The sequence below is a fragment of the Canis lupus genome, chromosome 17 (assembly GCF_048164855.1).
Source record: "Canis lupus baileyi chromosome 17, mCanLup2.hap1, whole genome shotgun sequence".
In the NCBI taxonomy this organism is placed as follows: Eukaryota; Metazoa; Chordata; class Mammalia; order Carnivora; family Canidae; genus Canis; species Canis lupus.
Genome location: NC_132854.1, coordinates 28,158,711 through 28,183,125, shown reverse-complemented (window position 1 = coordinate 28,183,125; position 24,415 = coordinate 28,158,711). Strand labels below are relative to the sequence as shown.

General features: G+C 36.7%; 1 long non-coding RNA gene across 1 annotated transcript; it reads left to right on the top strand.

Annotated features, from left to right (window-relative positions):
* Positions 1-10,924: 10,924 nt before the first annotated feature.
* Positions 10,925-24,104, top strand: LOC140608352 (uncharacterized). The gene is made up of 3 exons (XR_012010365.1): positions 10,925-11,073; positions 17,552-17,601; positions 22,958-24,104. It is a non-coding gene; the product is annotated as an uncharacterized lncRNA (long non-coding RNA).
* The last annotated feature ends 311 nt before the right edge of the window (positions 24,105-24,415 follow it).

Below are 24,415 nucleotides of genomic sequence, written 5' to 3'. Positions count from 1 at the left end.
TCTCATGAACTAACTCCTACCATGATATTAATGGGTTCATATGCTAGCACAGATTATCATTTCCCAAAGAGAATATTTTAACATGAAGGAAATATTCTACAGAAGCTTAATTGGAGAGATATTCAGGGGTCATGATCTTTCCAAGATCTTTTCAAGGTTAAGGAAGAATCTGCCTGGTTCAATCAGTGGAATTCAGATATGTGACTTTACATAGAAATTAACACTAGGAGCATATATTGACACTGTTCCTATTTATAAAGAGTAATAAATGTAATATACAACCCTCAGGTATAGTATATAATTCACACAGCTGGCCGTGAAGCAGAATAAAGAAAGTACCAGATCCTGAGACTTATTTACTAAAATCCCAGGGAAACTTATATAAATGTATTTCAGGAAAAAAAAAAAAACTATCAAGAGCTGCCATTTGTAATATTAATACCTATTTCACTCTTCATTTACTGTACACTATATGCTAGGTAAGGTGGTAGGCATTTATTTTTTACATAAACCTATGAGAGGTACTATTACATAAATTACCGTAACCCTGGCATAAGCAGGTTTGTATGTTAAAATGTCTAAAATTTGTATAAGAATACCTCTCATATAATGTCATATAGACAAAAAAAAGTCAAGGTTCAAAGTCAATGCCCAAGTTATTTCCACCATTCCATGCTCTGGGGTTCTAGACTTCTTCGAAAATGATGCACCATCCATCTTAAGACACACTCAACACAAGAATCAGATCAAGGGGCGGCCGGGGTGGCTCAGGGGTTTAGTGCCACCTTCAGCCCAGAGCCTGGTCCTGGAGAGCTGGGATCGAGACCCACAGACTCCCTGTGTGGAGCCTGCTTCTCCCTCTGCCTGTGTCTCTGCCTCTAGAGCTCTGTCTCTGTCTCTGTCTCTCTCTCTCTCTGTGTGTCTCTCATCAATAAATAAATAAAATCTTAAAAAAAAAAAAAGAATCAGATCAGGGACTTTGCATGACTGGAAGAGGAACAGGAAGTACGGATGGGAAGTGAGTGTGAGTGTAGGAGGATGTGTGGAGAGGTAGAGGGATGTATGCACAATAAAAGTGCTCTGGAAGTAATGGAGTGTGATGGGACACTGAGGGAATACAATTTTACCTCTGTTTATCCAAACGTCCCTCTGACCTCCATTCTGAGTGTGAAGGAGACACATGACCTCAGAAGGTCAGGGCTATTTGCTGCTGTGGAATGCAGCCAGCATTCTCAGTACATCTCTACTTTTTATTAGAGGGAAATAAGAAGTGAAGGAGGACTTGGGCCATAATAGGCCATTTTCCACAGACCATTTCAAAGAGATGTGTTCTCAGAAACCATCCCCTTATAGGTTTCTAACACAACTCAATCAATATATTATTGAAGAAATAAAAGATTTGCTGACACCCACCACCAACACAAATCAAAGATGTGTGGGTCTTGATTACATTTTCTTTTTGTTGTGCTGCTCTGCCTATAATTATTATTTTTAAAAATTACTAAAAGAACAGTGTGTTTTGAAAAACAAAAAAAAAACAAATACTACGAGGTTATGTTAGGCAAATAGTGACAATGACCCCCTTATGTCCTTCTTTTATGTGTCCTTAGGAATGGCCTGTTCATGAGCTGGTACATAACTTTCTAGAACTCTTCTGGGTACATTTATATAGGTTTCTTTTTTAAATGACATTTTTCTATACACATTATTTGCTACTTAAATCTTTTCATTCAAAAATGATCGTGGACATCTTTTCATACATTATAAACCTACCCCTCTCTTTCTGTTTTTCTTTCTTTCCTTCTTTCTTTCTTCCTCTTCTTCTTTTTTTTTTTTTTAATGGCTTTGTAATATCCCATAGTTTGGTTATAGTGTAGTTTATTTAACTAGTGTCTGTTTTGGGTTGCCTAAAGTACTTTATAATTAAAAAGAAAAAATCTGGACATAACATATGTGCCTCTGGATGAATTTTCTAGCATAATTTCAGGGACAAATGCTATTTGCAATAAAGATAGATTCTGAAGCATCTAAATGAATGTTAGAAAAAGATCTGTGAGAAAATGTTAAAACTTGCCAAGGATTACTCCTGTGAATTCTTGCAGATGTAATTTTGACAACAATTTTTAAAGAAAGAGTGAATAACAGAGATGTGCATGCAACCATTAAAAACTAGGAGGGAAATGGAGTAAATAATCTGGAAATCAAGCCTTTGTTATCATTCTAACTTTTTCCTTCTCATAATCTACTTTGCTCTTAAAAATCTACAATTTACACAAATCTTTAACATTTGATTTCTAAATCTGAGGACAGCTTTCAAATATAGTGGTTAAATTCTTGAATATAGTAGCACCACAAATCAAGAATATACTACATTTGTATCTTGAAGATTTAGAATAGTACGAACCAAAAAAAAAAAAAAAAAAAGGACAAACTATATTTGAGAAAACTTCTCTTAGATCATTCATGATATTTGTGGTAATTTTATCTGAAGGAGAATTTATATTAAAGGTGTAATCAAATTTGTTTTTAATGCCCAACATATCAAATATTCTAGAAAATGTTTAGTTGGATTTCTACTGAAAGTATTTTGTTTTTATCATAGCTATTATAGTTTTTCATTTTTCTATAGCAGTGATACTTTGCACATTTATTTATGAATATATCCTTGCTAAAATGTGAATTATTTTAATGATTGTTTTGTCTTATTTATTTTTACCACTCCCCATTTCAGGCACTGACCTAAATCAAGTCATCAAAAATGGGTTTCATACATCTTTTTGGAGCAAGAACTAGAAATTGTATATGATGAAAGGTTTTAACTACCATTAAAGAGAAAAAGAAATGGCGTGGTTTATTTTTTAAGTGTGCACTCACATACACACACACACAAAGTAGTAGAGTTGAAAGGAGAGAAAAAAGAGTAAAAGTTCATTGGAATCCTGTGATTTATAGGAAAAGGCTCAGCGAGCTCACATAAAAACCAAAGGGGGGAAGTGGTCGGACATTGGGTCAAATCTCCATTCAATGTTGTGTAATAAAAGGCTGACTGTAGCCTTTCAGCCTTGCTTCTAGTCATAGACAATGGCAATTGCAGAGCAAGACTAATAACAGGATTTAGCATAAATCCGCCACAGGAAGTGAACAGTTGTACTAGCAAATAATTAGCCAGGAAACATTTTATAGCAGCATCAGGATGCGTCCGTGAGCTTTCAGACTCTCAATGCATTTGTGATCATGAAAACATAATTAGTTCTCGGTGATTGTAATTTTTGTGTGTGTTTGTTGAAGGATAGTTCTTTTCCCCTCCTTTCTTTTCACAAGCAGGCCTTATTTTTCCTGTCCTAATTTAGCAGCCCCAGCGAGGGTTTTGAAGTCTCAAGGGAGGGGTTTCGAATGTTCTCTTTTTTCTCCTGCTGATGCTTTTTTATTGCAAGGTGGATGGTGTTTATTTTGCACGGCTAACAAGTGAGTTCAAAGCAACACGTTGCTCTTGAACTCCTGCCAGATTCCCAAAGCTGAAAGCCCCCCTGCCTGGTAGAGCCGACCTGTACTATCAAAGCCTGATTAATTTGCAAAGGAATGTCAAAATGACTGGTGCACCGCATTTTCCACCACCCGCTTCATTTGACACTTAAAGGAAAGCTAAGTGGGAGTGTAAAAGGAAGGAAATTCATTCAAGGCAGCACACCCTATAATGTGAATTAATTTCACAAGAAAAATGGGAGCTCTCTGCTGAGTACTTCCCGTTTTCATCTTCTTTGCTCTTTCTTTTAGCTACTGTTTTCGTAAGGGCTGCTAATAAACATTATGTTTCTGTTCTCACATCATCCATATTAAGAGTAAATGCTGTCATTAGACTTGGCTCTGAAATTCTTTGTGTCAAAGTGCCTACATGAGGCTGCTTCATCTGATTCAGTCACACCACTTAAACAGCAGCCCCATGAAGACAAAAGCTTGGTTCAGGCCAATATTTTTCTCCTTTCAATGCTTAAAAAAAGCCACTTCAATCAGAACCAAGAAATCTGTTTATGAGCAAATACAAATTATTATTGGAGAAGGCAAGACTGATGAAACAAAGTCTTACACTGAATTTCTGAAGGTATAATTCAGACGTGATTGGAAATTCGATTCAGCTTACATATATGTATTGATACTAAAACAAACGTCAAGTAAATACAAGACTTCAATTTCACTTACTCAGATTTTAATCTGTATCTTGATTGCCTTTTATAATCTCAAACTTTATTTAAAACTTGTACTGAAAGTATGATATTGGCATATTCTTACCAAGTGAGATCATCTACAAATCATTTCCCTTGGCACAGACCCTAGAACTCTATTTAAGCCTATACCTGATTATTTTCCCAGTGCATTTGCATGAATTCTATAGATTGCTATTATCATCACCGCGGTGAACAGTAGTAATCTCACCTTCAGATTGTCCCCCTTACTTGAGTTTTAACTATGCATTTCTTTACTGTTACCCTTTGCCCTACACTTAACTCTGTACATCAACATGACTTATCTCTACTATCAGAATATGAGGTAATCTGGAGGTGAATCTTCTGGCAATGCCTCAGTTGCTTGAGAGTGAGCTACTGGGGTATGGTCATGCTGTAGTTGTCTAAAAGTGAGTGCAGGTCAAACTGAGTGCCGTGCTGCACATAGAGGAAGGCTGTAATGCCACAAACCCAGATTTGGATTACAACTGAAGCACTTAATAGTTATGTGGCCAAGACTAATTAATGAAACTTTCAAAGCCTTAGCTTCCTCATATGGACAATAACGTTAATAATAGTCCCTACCCTGTGGTTTATTGTGCTTGGTACTGTGCATGTCAAATAGGAAGCACTCAATAAATATTAGCTATTGCAAAATCATAGCAGTTTGGAAATTCTGTGCTGCAAGAATTAGGAATTTCCTCAAGTGGGCTTTAAAAATAAGAAACACCTGATCTAATGGGACAGGAATCTAGAATTAAGCCACACTCCAGGTTTGGTGTGACCAAGTCTTCAGTTTTGTCTTGGCATTTCTCTTGGCCCTCTTTTTTGGGTTAATTTCATCCTTGGGCTGGCTTCCCTCATGATTGGAAAAGAGCTGCCAGCAACAACTAGGACAGTCATCTCCTTTGTTCAGTTCAGCAGAAGAGATAGGAGATAAAAGTGCTTCCTCAGCCATAAAATAAAACTTCCCCTTGTAGTATGACTGAGGGTACCTTAAGCTCTATACTCATCCAATGTGGCGTGATGGCAGTCACCATGTACCCCGATTGTTTTAAGCCTGGTTTTCCAGGCCTATTCCTAGTAAGGGGGAAGAGAATTTCATGATGACATATACCAATGAGGATCTCATCCTGGAGCTGAAGATGGAGGTCATCTTTTTCTGAGTCACATGAGCTGGAGGCAGAAGGGTGGATGAATAAACCAAGTTGGAGTTCTATTAGGAAAACTGAAAGGAATGATGAGGTCTATCAGTTAGTGCTCCAGAACAGAAATAGTACACTAAACTGTGTAATTTAATAATATTCTAATTATAAAGGTGAAAGCAGGGTCTTTCTTTTAGTTAGCAACAGACAGGAGCTGTTCCCATTTCTAAGCCTGAAGGAAGAGGGAGAGAAGTAGTGCTAGAACTACATCATTTCTATTTTTTTCTACAAAGAATATGTACAATTTTTATAACCAAATAAGGTAATAGTAATTATTTTGTAAAGGCTGTTTTTATGGAGGTGTGTTAATTTTCTATAAAATTTACATATACCAACTTATTCTGTACTGCATTTGATCCTTTTATTTATTTATTTTTTTAAAGATTATTTGAGAGAGAGAGAGCCTTTGTGGGCAGGGGGAGGGGCACAGGAAAAGAGAGAGAGAGAGAGAGAGAGAGAGAGAATCCTGAAGTGGACTCACTGCTGAGCAAGAAGCTCAACACTGGCCTGATCCCAGGACCCTGATATCACAACCTAAGCCAAAATCAAGAGTCAGACACTTAACCAACTAAGCAACCCAGGCACCCCAATATTTGATCCTTTTAAAGATAGATGGCCCTGAGATAAGTAGGAAAAAAATGTTTTTCTGTTTAATTAATAAGGAATAAAAAGTACCCAATGCTTTTCTAAGAGCCTTTTTTTAAATCAGGAAATTGCTTAATATTATTTAAAATCACCAGTTACAAAAAAAAAAAGTAAAATAAAATAAAATAAAATAAAATAAAATAAAATAAAATAAAATCACCAGTTACAGTTTAAACTTCAATTGTGCTTAAAGTTCATGTAAGTCCTGGTTGATTTTTATGGGCCAGCAATGGGACAGCAAGATGAAAAAGATAATGCAGTTATCTTTAAAGGGCTCATGAAAATGTGAACAAAGGTGAACACAGACATAGATGTGCACATACACAGACAAGGCTGAATTGGGAATAGGATGGGCATTCAAAAGTCAGAGAAGAGGTCAGAACACAGAATGGCATTTTAGTGGAACTTGAAGGCTGAGTAGTAGATCATGATACTACTGCATGCTATTCATACATGATGTGCTCAGGAGATACTGTTAAGTTTGGTGAGGACTTAGGCAAGCGGGAAGGTGTAGAAGGAGATGAGCCTGTATTTTCATGTTACAAAGTTGGGCGTAAGCTCTGTACCCAGTGAAGAGGTATTACCAGGCTTTTATTTATTTATTTTTTATTATTACCAGGCTTTAATCACCAAATTAGATGATCACAGATTTTCATTACAGAAAGAAAACCCTAATGGCACTAAAGGAGGAAATTAGAGACAGATAATGTTTTCAGGAGACTCTCTAAGACAGAAAGAGCAAAGGGCCTGGTCAGGATCTTAGCATGGAATAATATAATAAAGGGGACCCATTTGAAAGATGTTTCTTGGTAAACAAACAGATTGGATGAATAAGGGCTTGGGATAAATTGAGGATGCTCTGCTTTCCCACTCAATCCATGCTTCCTGAGAGATGTCCTTCACCTATGGCCAGCTATCACATATCCATTTATATTTTCCAGGCTTATATCTTTAGGACGGATGCATGTCATGTCGCATCTATCTGTTATAATCAGATGGATGTCCCATAAGCATTTTAAAGTCAACAGATGGGATTAAAGCAGAGATTATAAACTTCCCTTCCAAATGTATTTCTAGGTACACTCTGCTGCTCAAGAGAGGTGGCACCTCTCTGGAGACTCCGTGAGTCTTTCATTTGCCTCCACCCTTCCATTTAATCACCAGGTCTGGGTGACTTTTACGCTTGAAATATATTTTTCTAAATTTGCCCTTGCCTTTCTGTCAATACCACTGCTATCTCAGAGTCATCCATTTCCTTAAACACCCCTCCTTCCTTTATTCCATCCAGTTCGTCCAAACCTCCTTCCAGTTTTGTCTCCTAAAGAGTCATTCATTTGTATCAGGCCATCACCATTGCTTACTTTTATTAAAGTGATAATTATAATAATGCTTTTAATCTCATCAGTTCAGTTCCTCAGCTAATTTTACCCACCTTATTAAGGGATCTATCACCAGCTCTTCTGCTTCTGGTTCAGGCCACCTTCCCCTACCCCCTGGTGAGCCATCTAAAACACAATCTGCCCGAGCCACACGTCTGCTTACTGTCTGTCACCAACGCTCTGAAGGCCAATATTTGTAGCAGGGCTGACAGTGTTCTTGAAACCTCTGCGTCCTTCTCCCACCAAGTCCCAGGACTCCCGGTTTCACGAAGTAGTTTCTAATTACATACATTAGCATAACCATAAATACAAGTTTCCAAAATCAAGGCTATTTAGTCATTTCCTGTTCTTTTATGCATAACCTGTGGTTCTTCAATACCTCTAATTATTGAATTAGAATATATTACCACATTCTCTACAGAGCACACAGTAGTCCAGTATTCTGGGATAATGATAATTACAAATGTAGTTCTAGAGTCCTGTATTGAGATCCTGAAACTTTAATGGCATTTCCACAATTGAATTATGTAACAAGTACTATGGCTCAAGTTTATCTGGTTTATTTTTCACCTTGGCAAATAATACTAGTAATAATGATGTTGATGATAGCCACATGGATTAAAGACCAGCAATGTCCCAGCTGTTGTTAAATATAGTCAACAGTGAGGGAGTTGGGGCATCAAACCCTGTGCAATTGAAAAGCTGCATGTAATTTTGACTCCCTAAAAATGTACCTGTTAATAGCTTACTATTGCCTGAAGACTTATCAATAACATAAGGAGTTGGCAGGCAACCTATTTTGAATATTATACATGTTACATACTGTTTCCTTTTACTAAAGTAAGCTAGAGGAAAGAAAATGTTGTTAAAATAAGAAAGAAGGGATGCCTGGGTGGCTCAGAGGTTAAGCGCCTGCTTTCGGCCCAGGGCATGATCCTGGAGTCCCAGGATTGAGTCCCACATCAGGCTCCCCATATGGAGCCTGCTTCTCTCTGCCTGTGTCTCTGCCTCTCTCTCTCTGTGTCTCTCATAAATAAATAAATAAAATTTTTTTAAAAATCAGAAAGAAGAGAAAATGCATTTACATTGTTCTACTGTATTTTTTGAAAAGAAATTTCATATAAGTGGATCCATGCAGTTCAAACCCATGTTGTTTAAGGGTCAACTGTACTTTATCTTCATTACCTCAATGACTAAATCGCAGAAAGCCTCAGATTGTTCCCCAAAGCAGTAATGCCAAAGTGAAGATTCAACTCCAAATTTTCTGATTCCAAGATTCGTTTTCTTGCTACCAGGGGACAACATTTAACAAAAGTTTAGGAAGTGTATGAGTAAGTACTTTAATCATAACCAAGTATATCAAGTTATCTTTAATTCTGTGCTTAACTTCCTGCCTTATTTTTACCTATTTGTGTGAAACAGTTGGCTAATGCTCAAATATTTACAGTAATGTTCAAAGGATAGTAACATAATATCTATAACTTTGCACTTGGCTGTAGAATTCCCACTTAAATTAATTGCATGTCCAAAACAAACATCAACTTTAAACATACCTGAGCATCTGCCTGTGTTGATCCTCACAGAAGTTTCTGGCCATTATAAACTTCCTCAAGGGAGACTATCTACTGCTCTCCCCCTATGCACATCAGGTTAGATCCCCTCCTTGTATAATGCTGTGACCCTTCATCTGCTTCTACCATACAATTTTTTAAAATTATACTTTAATATGTTTTTCTATAATTATTTCTTCAGGAATATCTGCCACAGAGAAAACAAAAAACCCATGACAGGAGGCAATTGGTCTGCCTTCTTCTTTATTGTCACCCATCATCTAATCCTGTGCCTGGTATGTTTGCATCTATCAGAGGAGTGGATGCATGTGCGAAACTACTGAGGAATACAGATATGTGAAAACCCTTTCAATGTTAGGAATCAGCAAACATGGATCACAGGAACTGAGGAATGGGAGCTGTTGAGAGAGGTAAATGTTCAATTTCAGAGGACCACAACTACGATGTTGAAGAGTTATAAACAATAATTAGCAGGAAGTACAATGACTAACACAGTGTGTTGATGATAAGAGTCTTACGATGGAAATAGTTAATGATTAATTTGGTTACAGTAAGTTCTTAGTTATATAAACTTGTTTTTTTAATGGTTTGACTGAACAATTCAGAAAATTCTCCTGTTAATTACCACATATTTTTTACTTACTGCTTCATAGATAAAAACATTAACCACATTTAAGCTTCCTCAAAGACACCATTCCCCCCATTGCTCTCTTGTATAACTTAAATATCTTTGCACTTATGACATAAACGTCCTTTGCAGGGATGCCTCGGTGGTTCAGCGATTGAGTGCCTGCCTTTGCCTCAGGGAGTGATCCCAGTCCGGGGATCAAGTTCCACATCGGGCTCCCTGTGAGGGAGCTTCTCCCTCTGCCTACGTCTCTGCCTTTCTCTCTGTGTGTCTCATGAATAAATAAATAAAATCTTTAAAAAAAACAAAAGGCCTTTGCAGTTACAACTCTCCATACAACTTCTGGTTTGGCTGGTGTATAAAATGAAATTAGGGAGGAGAGTGTGATCCAAAATTAAACAGGAGGCATTACATTTTCTATATAAATGGTGCTCTAGTTCAGTGTATGGCTGAAAGGAATGGCACATGTACAGAAGACCTCACTCAGTTTACTTCAAAAACTAGCCAGTCATAAATTGAAAAACGTCTCATGGAATCCAGTAACTTAATCTTTTAACTGGTGGGACTCCTGGGTGGCTCAGTGGTTGGGCGCATCTGCCTTCAGCTCAGGTCATGATCTTGGAGTACCAGGATCCGGTCCTACATGGGGCTCCCTGCAAGGAGCCTGCTTCTCCCTCTGCCTATGTCTCTGCCTCTCTCTTTCTGTACCTCTCATGAATAAATAAATAAAATGTTTAAAAAATTGTTTTAGTCTTTTTAACTGGTACCTTTTTATCATCATGTAGGAACCAATGATTCTAGGAAAAAAAACTTGTGAAAAACATAAGCTTCTCATGTAGAAAATCTATTGCTAGAGTCAAAGCCACTAAATTATGTGTATGATCTACAACAAGGCAAATGTTTTCCAGGGCCTTTGGTGATTTATCTTTATAATGCCTGATTGCCTATTGTGGTAGCCAGCCTCCCAAATGACTTCCAGTGATCTTCATCACACCCATATGTAGTTGGAGTTCACACCCATATGTAGTCCCCTGTCACATCGTATCAGGGCAGATTTGTGACCAACAGCATACAACAGAAGTTATGGTAGATCCCTTCTGAGATTAGGTTACTAAAAAGACTATGGTTTCTTAGATAATCATGCCTTCTTCTTCTTCTCCTTCTCCATCTCCTCCTTCATCTCTTTGTATCTGTCATCTGGAATCTCCCACTTGCCATTAATATTAAATCAGCCTATGAGGAGGTTCATGGCCAGAAACTAAAGTCTCTGGCCAACAGACAGTGAGGAAGTGAAGTCTGCCAATAGCCATGTGAGTGAACTTGCAATTAGATCCTTCAACCTTGTCAAGACTCAAGATGACTACAGCACCAGCTGGTGTATTGACTGTAACCTCTAGAGAGAGACCCAGAGCCAGAACCAACCAGGTAAGCTGCTTGCAGATTTCAGACCCTCAGAAATTTGTGAGATAATAAATGTTTTAAGCTGCTAAGGTTAAGCATAATTTCTTATACAGAACCTAATTCAAGAAATCCTTAGGAGGGTGAAATAAGAAAAAGAGCTTAGAAAAATGATAATAAAAATGCTATCCAACAGCTAACACATCATCATGGCTAATTCCACCTCCCATTAACTCTAATAGTAGACAGAGTGTCTCAAGTGTCTAAAGAGAGATTTCAGTATAACAAATTCAGCTATGAATATGTTCTCCTCAAATCTCATAAAATAAAAGAAATATCACAAGCTGTGTTCACTATTATAGACAAACTAAAATTTATTTTGTTCTGTTTTCATAATGAAAATTAACTGTAATAATTTGTTTTTATAAGAAAATTTTTTTTAATGTTTACTTTTCCTCAATAAAGATATAGTACTCTTCAGGACCAAGAAGATAATCCTGCTGGAATAAAAAAATACTAACGTTATATTCATAAGTTAGCATTCACTTTAAAATCGATCCAGTGTGTGACCATCTCATATGTAGAGCCAGAGATATCCCCCAAGAAATACTTAACTTTTAAAGAAGCTAACATCTTGGGATCGTTCTTCCAAACTGAAACTAGTAATATCCCTAATAGTCAGCCTGTAGGAAAAAAGAAAAAAAAAAGAAAAAAAGAAACAAACATACTTTATCTAAAGTAACTTTGGGATGAAATATTTGATAGTAGTTCATGCTTTATAGCTTTAAATTCCAGGATTAATATATTTCAGAAATTATTTAAACTCCAGGATTAATATAATTCTAAAAGTAGTTAAAACTATTTTGGCAAGAGATGGCCCTCAAAGATATTATACTTCATTTAGGACTTATTTGCCACAAGAAAAAAAGTTTTAAAAGATACATTTAGAAGAAGTACAATGTAATAAATAAAGAAATGAAAGTGCTTTATAAAGCTGTATAATATCATATAAATAACAGGTATTATAATATTGGCAATTACGAAAGCAAACCGTAAAATGCATTTGGGGGAAAACGTGTACAGTGAGAAAAATAAAAGCTACATAAAAGAATGAGGGAGGAAATTTAGACTCAGCCGTGTCAAAAGCAATGTGCTTCTTAACCACTGAAAAAAAGCATTTCCATTAGCAGGACAGATTTAAGTGGTTTAACATTGGAAGACCATAATCTTCTGAGGGACGGAAATCTATGAAAAGATCTGTGAATAATAAAGGAATTGAAAATAGAATAAAGGGCAGAGGGAGGACAAGGAGAAGAAAAATGAGTAAAAGGATGCTTCTTAACAATATAATTTGAATTTAAAACTCAGAACATCTGCTTTTATAAAAATCTGAGTGTATTAGCTTATAATAATTAGCATCTTCAATTGCAAGGAAGAAATAAAAGGACTATTAGAAGAAAAAAACACACCATCTTGAGGACAATAAAGTTTTCTCTGATTCAAAAGGGGAGCTTCTTACAGTCCAGTAGCAGCTGTATGTACATCTTTCAAAGGGCATTCTTCTGAAGGAATTTAGATCAGACAGTCAATTCTTTTTTGGTAATAAAAAATTGTATCTGTGAAATGATATTTATTCTCTATTTGACCTTCTTTTCCAATCTTACCATCATTTAAGAACTTTGCACAATAATAAGAATGATCTTTTCTGTTAAAAAGTTAAAATTTTAATTTCATAGGCTCTTCCAGCCCATCAAAGTATTGTTAGAAATACTCCTTTTCTAAAAAAGAAAAATCAAAAGTTTTTGACTTTCCAGTTTTATTTTTCACTTAAGGAAATAAATTCTTCTCTTGGTAATAATTACTAACAGAGTATTTCCTTTCTGTAATGGCAACTTTTAAGTTGTATTTTCTAGGAATTGTGTGATTTATTTTTATTAATTTCTGGGAATAAAATACATTACTATAAATTTCCTTAGATTCTGGGGAAAAAATACCTAATAATAATATTTACTTCCGGAGAATGTGGTTTTTCCCTTCTTGATGTAGCAAAATTCTATTGCCCTCAGACTCTTACTGGTTTTCTACATCTACATTATATTCATCTTTGACTTTATATATATTAAAATTATTACTTTCTAATTTGTTTTTACAAATTATCATGTTTATAATATGCCTGAATCTCCTTCCATATTTCATAAAGTTTAGAAAAGCAACAAGCTTTTCTAGGATTTGAATATTTTGTGATCACATTATTTCTTATGTGCCTCAGGTTGGCATAATCTGGAAAAAAAGACCTCATTAGAAGAAAATTGCAAGACAGAGCAATCTAACCCATGAAGTGCAGATGCATAAAGGTTTTGTAGTTCTTCACTCTCATCATTCCAGCCAGGCCTACAGATTTCTAGCTATCCTACTTAATGCAATGACCTGAATTGTCTACTTTACTATCCAAATGATTGGTGGTTACTTGCCAAACTACAACTTTGCTTTAGAACGAACTCCTGAAGTATAGTGGAGAGTTAAAACTACTATCAAGATAATTCAGTGCAAAAGAAATACACTGAGAGAAACCTGCCTTATTTTTTTTAACTTTATCAAGATTGATACTGTCTACAGGGATGAAACTCATTGCACAGTTTTTTTTATTTTACCTTCATAGACACTTTCTGAAGTCTAGACTAGTCAGGTCTGTGGACTAGAACTGACTTCATCCTGCTATCTAATACTGACTTTAACTGCCTCCTACCAAAATTTTTCAGAGGCATATATATGTTAACACACAACAGAGATGGCTTTTCTGTTATCTACATAACTCATTGTGAAGTACTTGATGGAATAGATTTTTGAAAGCTTGGTTGACAGTTGACAAAGACAAGTTATTTTATTTACAATGCATAAGATCATGTATAATTCCTTGCAAGAGGATTTAACATTCCATCTAAACAATATTTGATAGGAAAATAGATTGTGAATTTGTACGTGTGTATTAGGAGTGATAAAATTGATTTTTCTCCTCCAAGCTCTATTTTCATCAATGAAAGGAAGTCACTAGTTATTTAAACATGAAAATTATCTTGATATATTAATGATTTTATAAACCTAGAAGTAGAATGACATAAAAAAAAAGATAAGGACTTACATGTAATCCTTATCTTTTATTTACATGTAAGACTTACATGTAAGTCTCCCAGAGAATAATTAACCAATCATGGTCTCAATGTAAGTTGTTAGTTTTATAAAAATACTTATTGTATGAATTTTTTTAAATTTTAATTCATATAATAAAGCTTACTTTAATGTAAACTTATGTGTTAATATAAATCCTCACAATAACCTTTGAGTGAGAACAATTATTATCACCCCACTCCTTCATTAGATATTAGTGGCAGTCACAAGAGGATGCCCACAAATGAGCCATCCAATGCTGATCCTTCTTGGCACATGGTAAATTAGGTACAAATGAATGATTTTTTTAGTTGAAGAAATGTGTGCAAAAGTGATCTGTTATCTCTGTGAAAAATATTAAGTATTCATGTAAGACTCTCAGTGTCCCTTTCCACTGCCTTAATAACATTGGAAGCTCTTATCAGGATGGTATTTTCAATAACCTGAATCCCAGAGTGATTACCATGAGTAAAGAGCCCCTGAAGAACAGCTTAAACATGTAAAATAATTGTGGTGGGGAAAAAAATGTTGTTTTCTGTTACTGAGACTTGGAGACTTATTTGTTGCTGCACCATAACCTAGCTTTTCCTGACTGATACACCAATTACATTTTGTCACTTACCATTTTTAGTCTGGAACACATAAAGCTAATTTTATTTGTTTTAAATAAACAGTTGTAAGAGAAGTGATAAGCAAGGAAGGAAGAAAAGGAGAGGGAGAAATACCTTTATGCTGCTATTGCTTCTTCTCACCTTTTCCTTCTTTCATTTTCCATCTTCCTATGATCAGTCTTGAGCTGATGAGTCTTGAGTGCTGAGTCTCTTGAGCATTTTAGAGACTCAGGGACAGAAGTGGAGAGTTTGTTTCTGGATATGGAAAAGAAACACGGAGACTTCCCATTTAGGACTAAGTAGAAATATTCTTATTTGCTATGATGGAAAAAAGAAAACCCAGCAGACTCTAGAATATCAAATATCTTCTCTTTCCTACTATCAAAAACTCTGAAAAATTAACTTGAACCATGTGAAATTAGTGTTCATATGGGTCAAGATGATTAAGTAATGGTAAAATAACTTCAAGATAGTCACTTGTGAGCCCTTCATATAATATTGGAAAAAATACTAATTTCATAAGATGTAGTTAGGAATCACTCAACTGAGAAGGTGGGTAAAGGAGATTCTTTCATTACTATTATTTCCAGAAACATATGCTATTCCTAGAATATTGATATCTCCATATAAGCTTGTTATCGTATTATTGTTTTGACAACTCTGTGACCTAGGTTAGATAAGGATTAATTTTTCCTATTAGTGAGGAAACTGAGGCAGGTGATGAGACCAAGGTCACACAGTAGAATTAAAAAGAGGTCCCAGGTGATCAGCACAAAAACATCATGTAATACCCAATATAAAAGATTACATGCTATCTGATGGGACAAAGACGTTTTATTTTTAAGTTATGCATAATGCCAAAATAACAATTTTATGTAAATAGTCTCTTCCAGATAAGAAGAAAAATGCAAACCAATTATTTACCGAAGTCTAGTTGTTTCAGTGAATTAACTAAATCTAAGTACAAATGATTTGCTATTTAGATCCTATGTCAGCTTTGTAAATACATACTCCCTCCTTCCTAAACTGTTCTTGAGACAGCTTCATGACCTGAAATGTCAATTTCAATTTAAAATGCTCAAAATTAAGTATAAATTTATGGGGCATCCTAGATCTGAGCCTGATAGGTTGTATTTGTCAGTCCCACTGTAGTCTTGCTAATTTCATTTTCATCACTGTTTTCCAAGACACACATTATCTTAGTTCTCCTAATCAGGGCTGCATTTTCTTAGTTTCTTTTGCTAATTTATCTTCATCTTTCTAACCCCTAAATGTAATATGGTCCAAAGGCTCTTTCTTAGAACCTCTTTTTATTTCTAACTGTATTCATTCTCTAAATGGTCTGCATTCTCATGACATTAAATGCTGTATATAGACCCACAAATCTCAGCTGCAATCTTAACTATTTCCCTGAACCTCAGACTCATGTATCTAATCATCTACTCATCTTCATCATTTGTGGGTTTCACAGGTATCTCAAGATTAAGATGTCAAAAATCATATTTCTGATTTCCTGCCAAAATGTTCCTCCTACATGATTCCCCACCTCTCCAGTTGTCTCAAGCTAAAAACTTTGGAATGAGCTTTGATTTGTCTTTTCTCATACCTCATATCCAAACCTACAGTTCCATCATTCCTTACAACCCTACTACTTTCCACCTCTACCCATTTTGAGCCACATTATCTAACATGCGGATGTCTGTAATTGTCTCTTAATTTCTTGTTAAACAATGTTTGGTGTGTTTACACCATGGGCATGAGCATCACTTGGGAGTTTGTTAGAAATGCAGAATCTCAGTCCTCATCTTTGATCTAGTAAAACATAATCTACATTTTAACAAGATTCCCTGTGATTTATATGCACAATAAATTGTGAGAAACTTCATCCTAATTGGTCTCTCTGTTCTTGCTCCAGAACCTCTATAGTCCATTTGCAACACAGCAGCAACCAGAGTAATCCTTTTAAAATGACGAGATTAGTATTGGATCTCTGCTCTGCTTAAAACCCTTCATATCTTACTACAAGTAGTAGCCAAAGTTTTCACAGGGGCTGACAAAGCACCTGCATACCTGGAACCTGCTACCTCTTGGCACTCAATGCCTACAGCTCACATTCATTAAGAGCATGTTGATTGGATATGGAAAGTTTCTAACTCTTCTGGGCAATTCCTTAATGATCCCCTCAATATATCTTACTTCTACAGACAGGTAACTTTATTCTGAATGTGGGTTTAAGAGTCCGTACATTTTACTGAGATACACTGAAACATATGTAACTATACAATCAATGGCTGAGATTTGCATCAAAATAATATGAGAGGAAGAGAAGCAGATATAGGTATAGATGAAACAAGATTGGCTACAAAGGAAGGTAGTTAAAGGTTATGAGAAGATCACTTGTTTCCCTATAAATTTTTGTGTACATTTGAGATTTGTCATAAGCAAGTTTTTTTTTTTTTTGAGATTTTATTTATTTATTGCGGGGGGGGAGGGGGGCATGTGCACCGGCATAAGGAAGGGCAGAGGGAGAGAGACAAGCAGGCTCCCTGCTCAGCATGATGTGGGGTTTCATCCCAGAACCTTGGGATCATGACCTAAGCCAAAGTTAGATGCTTAACTGACTGAGATACCCAGGCACCCCTGTAAGCAAGTATTTTTAATGTGTATAGATTATAGAGAAAACATAAAATCATTTGTTAAATCTATTTTCTTCTTTTTCTTGATAACAGAATAAAATTATATGATGTTCAAGTTTAACTTTGGTGGCAACAATGAACAAGTAAGTCAAGACAATACTTTAATAATTATTGTCCTTTGTGCTTATGATTTTGCCTCTCCTTAGGTTTGTGTAGATAATATATCCTTTATTATTAAGGATAAATAAAACTTTATTATATAAAGTTTTCTAACAGCAGATCATTTTAATGGAAGATTCTATCCCCTGTGAAATTAGAACTATAACTACTTTGACAGAATTAAACTTTGAGGTTTAATTATAGTTTCTTCTGGAAGAGTACTGATATCCTATTATTTAATAAGTAGTATTAGAGTTTCTCATTTATTTGACTATTTTCCTGGCAGAGTCTGGCACATAGTAGACAGTCAACAAATATTAGAGGAGTAAATGAATAAGAGAATAAATGAATAAGTAAATTAATGGTGGTGATTCTTAAAAATAAAATCTAACCTAGTTTTTCCAGCTGTCAAAATTGAGTCATGACAAAATTATCCTTTCTCAAATGATTATATCAGCAAAGGAATGTGAATTTCTCACCTGGTTAGGATTGTAACCCAATATTTGTTTTAGGCTACATTCTCTAGATAACAGATTCTAAGGTATATATTTGCATATAGAAAGTTTGTTGGAAAGTACATGAGAGAAAAACATCTATAAGAGTGAAGAAACAAGGACTCAACAAAAGGAGAAACAGAACGGGGAGAGGGAAGTGACAGAGGCCTCAGCCAGTCCTACCTGCAGTTCTGGAGCTGGGTGGCCCTTCAGAGTCCCAAAGTAAGGCCTTTGTAACCCATGTACAGAGCAGTAATTACCTGCAGACTGCCTCTAGGGCGTTCCACGGAGGGCAATGCTTAGGGAGGGGGTTAGCTGTGAGCAGTCAAGCTACAACCTTACTATAATATTCATTTTCACACCCCATAGTGGAAATTTCATCCCCCCAAAAAATGTTCTACAATTATTTTCTTTCTACTCATTTCTCCACGTGACCTTTGTCTCTACCATATACTGAATCTTTTCTGTATAAAAGAATATTGAATTCACTCTTTCCATTTTCCCCTTCTCTTAACCTGTGAAATTTGCTTTTCTTCTACTTTAAGCCTATTTTTCCTTAACCCTATATATTCTTTTTCCTTTGTATTTTATTTTAAGACTTTTTTATTGTGGTTAAATATACATAGGATAATATTCATCATCTTAATGATTCACAAGAATACATTTCAGTGGCATTTAAAACATTCACAATATTGTATAACTATTATTATTATCTTTACCCAAAATGAAAACATTTGCTCATCCTCAGCAAAACTCTGTATCCATTAAACAATAACTCCTTCTTCCCACTTTCCCTCAGCCCCTGATAGCATCTTTTTTTCTGAATCTATGAAGTTGCCTATACTAAGTACCTCATATAAGTGGAATCATTCAATATTTGTCCTTTTGTGTCTGACTTATCAGACTTCAAAGCATAATATTATCAAGATCTATCCATGTTGGGGCATATATCAAAATTTAATTGATTTCCAAGGCTGAATAATGTCTCATTTTATGCACATACTACATTTTTCTAATCCATTCATCTGTTGATGGACACTGGGTTTTTTTCTACCTTTGGGCTATTATGAATAGCCAAGGAGACTGCACCATTTTAAATTCCCACCAGAAATGTATGAGAGTTGTAATTTCTCTATATCCTCACCAAAATTTTCTATTTTCTAATTTGTTTTTGCTGTTGTTTATTTTTCCTTGTTACCATCCTAATGGGTATGAAGTAGTATCACATAGCGGGTTTATTTTTTTTTAATATTTATTTATTTATTCATGAGAGACACAGAGAGAGAGAGAGGGAGAGAGAGAGAGAGCCAGAGACACAGGCAGAGAGAGAAGCAGGCTCCATGCAGGGAGCCTGAAGTGGGACTCGATCCTGGGTCTCCAGGATCAGGCCCTGGGCTGAAGGTGGCACTAAACCACTGAGCCACCTGGGCTGCCCACATAGTGGATTTAATCTGCATTTCTCTAATGAGTAATGTTAAGTATTTTTCATATACTTTATTGGCTATTTGCATATCTTCTTTGGAGAATGCCCTATTCACTCTTCTAACATGCCAATCCCTTTCTGGTCCACATATCCTACTGTACTTGGTTGTCTAGTTTTCTAGTCTCTTCACCCCATGATGCACTGTTCCTGTCATGCGAGTCCAAAATCCTTTGCTACTCCCCTAATTCATTTTCTCTACATTCAATACCAGGCTGAGAAGTATAGATTAGAGAAAGCAAAAAACTCTATTGACTGTGGCCATGTCAAATATACGCTATTGAACTTCACCCTACTATTCAGTGCTGCTCATCATATAGGTGATATGGGTTGTTTGAAAAAGATAAGTAATTTACCACTTTTTTAAATTGAAATTATTTGTGATCTTGTCTAATTATGCCTGACTTGGGGGTCTTATAGGAAAATAATTATATTTCAGACATATTTATCTCCCCTTAATAACTATTGAAATTATTTGAACATAGAAGGCACTTAGTAAAGGTTTGTTAATAAATGAAAGAATGAAAATTGGGTAGGAAGTACCAAACGTGGGGTGCCTGGCTGGCTCAGTTGATAGAGCATGCAACCCTTGATCTCAGGGTTGTAAGTTCAAGCTCCACGTTGGGTGTAGAGATTACTTAAAAATAAAATTAAAAAAAAAAATACCAAACATAAAAACTATCTCATACTGAACACTTTTTTTTTTAAGATTTTATTTATTTATTCATGAGAGAGAGAGAGAGAGCAAGGGAGAAGCATAGACACAGGCAGAGGGAGAAGCAAGCTCCATGCAGGGAGCCCAATGTGGGACTAAATCCCAGGACTCCAGGATCACACCCTGAGCCAAAGGTAGATGCTTAACTGCAGCACCACCCAGACATCCCAATCCTTTGGCATTTAAATCTAGGGGGTTTTATGAGATAGTTGGTGGGCTATTTTAATCTGATTAACCCTCCATGCACCTGTCACCCAATCAGGTTTTGATCCATGTGCTCATCTACCTCAGATAGTTGTTTACATGAGAAAGGTTAGAGATCTCCTTTCAGGGTGGTGTAGAATAACAAATGGAGTCTTTTCCTTTTAAGGACAGTTTCCTCTTAGGACAGGGGCCCCTTGCCCTTGCCTGCCTTTCTTCCAACTATCCTCTGTTAGTGGGAAATCCTGTTGAGTGTTGTAATCTATGTATATATGTGCAAGTGTGAAGGAGGAAGAGTAAAAAATATATATATTTAGTTATCTCCTTAATTAGTGACAACATTCAATAAATTGGAAGATTGGAAGTTGGAAAGGGAAAAACTAAGGAGGAACAAAATTTGAAAATCATTGGAATTTCAGAAACAAGTACAAATTACACATGTCCCATGATAGCCAACAGGGTGGAAATCAGGACTGTGACGTAAAAGGTCATAAGAGAGGTATGTGGAATTTAAGAAACAAAACACAGGATCATAGTGGAAGAGAAGAAAAAATAAAACAAGACAAAATCAGAGAAAGAGACAAACCATAAGACTCTTAGTCACAGGAAACAAACTGAAGATTGCTGGAGGAGAGGGGGGTGAGCTATGAGGAAAGTGGGTGATGGACTTTAAGGAGGGCATGTGATGTAACGAGCACTGGGTGTTTTTTTTATTTTTTATTTATTTTTTTATTTTTTAGCACTGGGTTTTATATCAGAGTGATGAATCACTGACTTCTACCTCTGAAGCTAATAATACATTACATATTAATTAATTGAATTTACATTTTAAAAAATAAATAAAATGTACAAATGGGGAAAAAATGTTATCTGAGAGGTATAAAACAATAAAATTATAGCCATAGAACAGAAATTATTAATAAAAGGTTTTTAGGAGGGGAAAAGGAATTTGACAGATTAGTCAACACTTTCTCATAAGTTTCCAGCATTGATCTGCAGTATGAGGGCCAGAGCACAGAAATCGGTTGTATAAAGTTGCTAGTAATGGGGATAAAGGAAGGGAACATAGTAAAAAGTCAAGGAGATGAGAGATATTAGAGCACCAGTGAAGAAATTACTGAACTCACTACTGGAGGTCAAGGATGTTTATATGACTTTGTGGATTAGAGCACTCTATTCCCTTGAACTACCTACCATCTTAGGATTTCATGTGAGGGAAGCAACTGGATGTGGGGGCAGATGGGCTTTTTCTTTTTAAACTCTGATAAAGCAGCCAATCAAATGTTTTAATCTAATTTAATTTAATATTTTATTTATTTATCAATGAGAGACACACAGAGAGAGGCAGAGACATAGACAGGGAGAAGCAGGCTCCCTATGGGGAGCCTGATGCGGGACTTGATTCCAGGACTCCAGGATCACGCCCTGAGCCAAAGGCAGACACTCAACTGCTGAGCCACCCAGGCATCCCCATTTATTTTATTTTAATTTATTTTTCCTCCCAGGCAAGATTTTTTTGCTTAGGAGAGATGGTGTAAAGCTAACTGATAAGAAGAAATAGCTAAAAGTATTTAATTTTTTCTATTTTTAAAATTCTTTTTTTATTTTGAAACAGAAATAGAAGATGAAAGCAATTCATATTAAGAGTCTTATAAGTTGAAAACATGTGTAAAGTGGCTGTAAAGAACAATTCAATAGAAATGGAATTGCCAAGTCATAAGAGATTCACAAATTGCCCTCAATTGGGCTGCTGAATTGATCTGTGGTCTCCACATCCACAGAGGAGGATGTTTGCTGTCCTTGGCACAAAAGAACAGTCCTATCCAAATTACTATATCCAACCCTCAATACGTTCTTTTAAGGAACATTGACATTTCGTACACCAAGAGGGCAATAATGGGTACAATGAGAAAACTAGAGTTTTGTAGCTTAAAACAACTCTTGAAATATTTCAACAAATGGTCACTAGGGAGAAAGACATTTGTCTCAGTGCTGTAGTGGAGGAGTGGAGGATTCTGCATATTTCATTTGACTTTAAAAATCATGTTAGAGGGATCCCTGGGTGGCACAGCAGTTTGGCGCCTGCCTTTGGCCCAGGGCGTGATCCTGGAGACCCAGGATCGAATCCCACGTTGGGCTCCCGGTGCATGGAGCCTGCTTCTCCCTCTGCCTGTGTCTCTGCCTCTCTCTCTCTCTCTCTCTATCATAAATAAATAAAAATTAAAAAAAAATCATGTAAGGGCTCTTTGCTCCTCCCCATTCAACAGACAGCTAAATCTTCTAGTGCAATGCCAGCTGCATCCCTGAGATATGATGGTGAAGGTTGAAGTAAATGGATTGGGCCATATTGGGCACCTAATTACCAAGGCTGTTTTAACTCTGGCAAAGTTGATATTGTCACCATCAATGACCCCTCTTACTGACCTCAACTACATGGTCTACGTTTCCAGTATGAATCCACCCATGGCAAATTCCGTGGCACAGTCAAGGCTGACAATAGGAAACTTGTCATCAATGGAAAGCCTATCTCCATCTTCCAGAAGTAAGATCCCACCAACATCAAATGGGGTGATGTTGGTGCTGAGTATGTTGTGAAGTCCACTGGGTCTTCACTATCATGCAGAAGCCTGGGGCTCAGCTGAAGTGTGGGGCCAAGTGAGTCATCATCTCTGCTCCTTCTGCTGGTGCCCTCATGTTTGTGATGGATATGAACCATGAGAAATATGGCAACTCCCTCAAAATCGTCAGCAATGCGTCCTGCACCACCAATCACTTGGCCCCTCTGACCAAGGTCATCCACAAAAACTTCAGCATTATGAAGAGACTCAGGACCACAGTCCATGCCATCACTGCCACCTAGAAGACCATGGATGGCCCTCTGTGAAGCTGTCATGTGATGGCTAAATGGTTGTTCAGAACATCATCCCTGCTTCTACCAGCACTGTCAAGGCTATAGGCAAGGTCATCCCTGAGCTGAACAGGAAGTTCACTGGCATGGCCTTCCGTGTCCCCACCCCTAATGAGTCTGTCGTGGATCTGATCTGCTGTCTGGAGAAAGCTGCCAAAAATCATGACATCAAGAAGGTGGTGAAGCAGGCATCAGAAGACCCTGTCAAGGGCATCCTGGGCTACACTGAGGACCAAGTTGTCTTCTATGACTTTACCAGTGACACTCACTCTTCCATCTTAGATGCTGGGACTGGCATTGCTCTCAGTGGCCACACTGTCAAACTTATTTCCTGGTATCACAATGAATTTGGCTACAGCATCTATGTGGTGGACCTTAAGGGTCCACATGGCCTCCAAAGAGTAAGAGCCCCCTGGACCATCAGCCCCAGGAAGAGCAAGAGGAAGAGAGAGGCCCTCAGTTGCTGTAAAATCCTTGCCCCAACTCATCTCCCAACACACTGAGAATTTCCTGACCTCCACAGTTTCCATCCCAGACTCCTTGAAGAAGGGGAGGAGTTTGAGGAGACCTACCTTGTCCTGTACCATCAATAAAGTATATTGTATTCAGCGTAAAAAAAAAAAAAAAAAAAATCATGTTAGGTAGCTATTTTAAAATATATTTTTTAAAAGAGCTTTCAGAACTTCTGAGGAAGAGGAGTTGCATTTAGGAGGACCCTAAGAGTTTAGGGATGCAACTAGATAACATAAAATAACCCAGAAAGAGAAATGAAGACTGACAGAATAGACTCCATGGCTAAATATAGAAGCCGCATGAAGACAGAGACATTTGGAAGCTAAAAAGACCAGCAGTGCTGTCCATGGAAGGGAGGGACACTGTGGGCACAGAACCGGAGAGAAAAACACCCTCGCATCAGGCCCCCCAGGCACAGGGAACCTCAACAGGGAGGACATATCCCTATAACATTTAGCTTTGAAAGGAAGAGGGTTTTAATTTCTTG